The sequence below is a fragment of the Zingiber officinale genome, chromosome 9B, assembly GCF_018446385.1.
Source record: "Zingiber officinale cultivar Zhangliang chromosome 9B, Zo_v1.1, whole genome shotgun sequence".
Classification (NCBI taxonomy): Eukaryota; Viridiplantae; Streptophyta; class Magnoliopsida; order Zingiberales; family Zingiberaceae; genus Zingiber; species Zingiber officinale.
Window position 1 is genome coordinate 109,421,475 of NC_056003.1, and position 2,674 is coordinate 109,424,148.

Below are 2,674 nucleotides of genomic sequence, written 5' to 3' on the forward strand. Positions count from 1 at the left end.
GCACCAAGTTCAAAGGACTAAAGAGACAAAGCAAGAAATACCCGCCTTATATGTAGATCGAATCAAATATCAACTTCGTCACGACACCAGCCTCGATTAAAATCCTGCGTCAACATTACAATTTTTACCAAATTCGTAAGAATTTATATAGCTAAACCAGTATGCGAAACAAGTAACTAATCCGAGCTCATTCATTACCCTCTACTAATCCCCATTATTGTTCTACTCAAACAAATCCAAACCCCCGGCTTTACACTACAACAATTAGGGTTACCAAAACATGAATTTCTTCCCTAAATACAAAATAACACCGATACAGATTCAATTAACACTAAGTATTCATAACCCAACGCATTACTCTACAATAGTCTCACCTCGGTTGACCCACTGCCAGGAGGTGTTACTGCCGGCACAAGCACAGTGGTGCTGCCCTCTGCCACAGATCCACAACCGGAGTTTCTACAAAGCTAGAAGCAATTGTAATCACTCTAATCATAACACAATCCAACTAAATCCCACTCCCAGATCATCAGACCAAACTCATGAAGTTGTAAAGGTCTTACCTACTGATTCACGGCCGGAAAACAACTGCTGAGGCTCCCCGCCGGTGATACCTGCTGCTGGAAATTTGCAGCCGAACCTTTATGGTGAGGCACTCGATGACAGAACCACCTCACGCGGCTCAGATCAAGCGGAGAAGGGAATTTTTGTAGGTGAACTCGGTCCCAAGCCGAATCTCTACTGCTCGGCGGCGATCCATTGAAGGAAGGGTAGGTCGAGAGTGAAGACCAATCCTAGAGCAGAGGAGACGATACTAGGGCACGGAAGAGGGAGATGGTGGCGGCTTCGGCTTCCGGTGAGTACTTGGCATCCGCGATGAGAAAAGGAGGCGGCGGCGCTGCGGCTTCAAGATTGCAAGGGTGTCGTCGGCTGAGGAGAAAAGGAAGGATGGAGGGGTCGGCGATTGAGGAGGGAGCGGCGTCGGGCGGCAGTGAGGAGGAAAAGGGGAGTTCGGCACCGCGAGGGGGAGGAGGGGAAGCTAGGGCACGGGCAAAGGCAAGGGTTTTTGCGCCGAGAGCTTAGGGGAGGAGAGATATTTATATTTAGAACTTAGGTTTTGATAAATCAAGACCTAAGTTTATTCCTCAATCAACTCCCATGTTTGGGTTTTCCAAACAGGCTTTTATCGGGTCCGTTAGTACATCCCTCTAAATACATCATACAAGCTCCGATTAATTCTAGAAAAATTTCTAAAAATTTCTAAAAATTCCAATAAGATTATTTGTCAAATAACCCTATTTTTTATTATTATTTTGTTACCGTATTTTACACAAAACCCTAGCTCTGATACCAATTGTTGGTTGCTACTCGGAAAGCCTAGAGGTTCCACTGTACAAAATTTTTGTACAAAGGTCTGAACCTTTTCCTAGCTACCATGTGTTCTTTTAAATTAAATTTTGGATCGCCTGCGGAACTTAACACGTTTGATCCAAAACTTAATCTATTCATTCTTTTAGGTTTTGACTTGGGTTTCCTGCGGAACTTAACACGTTCGACCCAAATCACCTTAAGTTATTAATTCCATTAAATATTAATTTCCATAATTGGTTCCCAGTACTGACGTGGCGAGGCACATGACCTTCTTGGATATGGAAGCAACCACCACCGACTAGACAAAACCTTTTATGGAAAGCTAATATTTAATTTCCTAAAATAACTTTAGGTTAACCGAAAAGAACAATCAAATCACAAGGAAAAAGAAAACAAAAGAACACAACATCGAAAAACATATTCGAAATACTAGAATCGCATGCCTCTTGTATTTGGTATTATTTCCAAAAATAACTAGTATGATGCGGAAAGTAAAATTACTAGTTATACCTTTTAGAAAGACCACTTGATCTTCTACCGTATTCCTCTTCTAACCTCGGACGTTGTGTGGGCAACGATCTTCCGAGATGAGAAACCACCAAAGCACCTTCTTCTCCTTTCTTCAAGTTTCGGCCAAGCACTATGCTTCCAAGAGATGAAGATCTTTTTCCACCAATCAAGCTCCAAGGGATGTAAGCTTTCTCTCCTTCTTCTCCAAGCTAAAATCCGGCCACCACTTGATCTTCAAGGAGGAAGAGAGGTCCGGCCACAAGATGGAGAGAAGAGAAAAGAAGGAGGCCGGCCACACCAAGGAAGAAAAGAGGGAGAAAATAATAGAGGTTGTTCACCCATGAAGGCTCCTCTACCTCCTCTTTTATAATCCTTGGTCTTGGCAAATAAGGAAATTTTAATAAAAACTTCCTTAATTCTTTTGCCATGAAAAGGAAAAATTTATTTTAATTAAAATAATTTTTCTTCTCACTAAAACATGGCCGGCCACTTACTTCCTCAAATCAAGGAGAGTTTTAATTAAACAAGAATTAAAACTTCCTAATTTGTTTCCTGAAATTTATAAAAATTTCTCCAATAATTTTATCCCTTCATGATTGGTTTATAAAAAGGAAATTTAATAAATTAAAATCTTTCTTTTAAACATGTGGATAAAAAGAAAGTTATCTCTATAAATTAAAATCTCTTTTAATCTACAAATAAGGAAAGATATCAAATCTTTTCTTAATCTTTTGTAGAAACTTATAAAAGAGAATATTTAATTTTAAACTCTCTTTTAAATCATGAACATAAT

General features: G+C 39.9%; 1 long non-coding RNA gene across 1 annotated transcript; it reads right to left on the reverse strand.

The window, feature by feature from the left end:
* LOC122024909 lies at window positions 1-1,242 on the reverse strand. The gene is made up of 3 exons (XR_006123528.1): window positions 564-1,242; window positions 375-467; window positions 1-104 (listed from the first exon to the last, which is right to left on the reverse strand). It is a non-coding gene; the product is annotated as an uncharacterized LOC122024909 (long non-coding RNA).
* Between the last annotated feature and the right edge of the window lie 1,432 nt (window positions 1,243-2,674).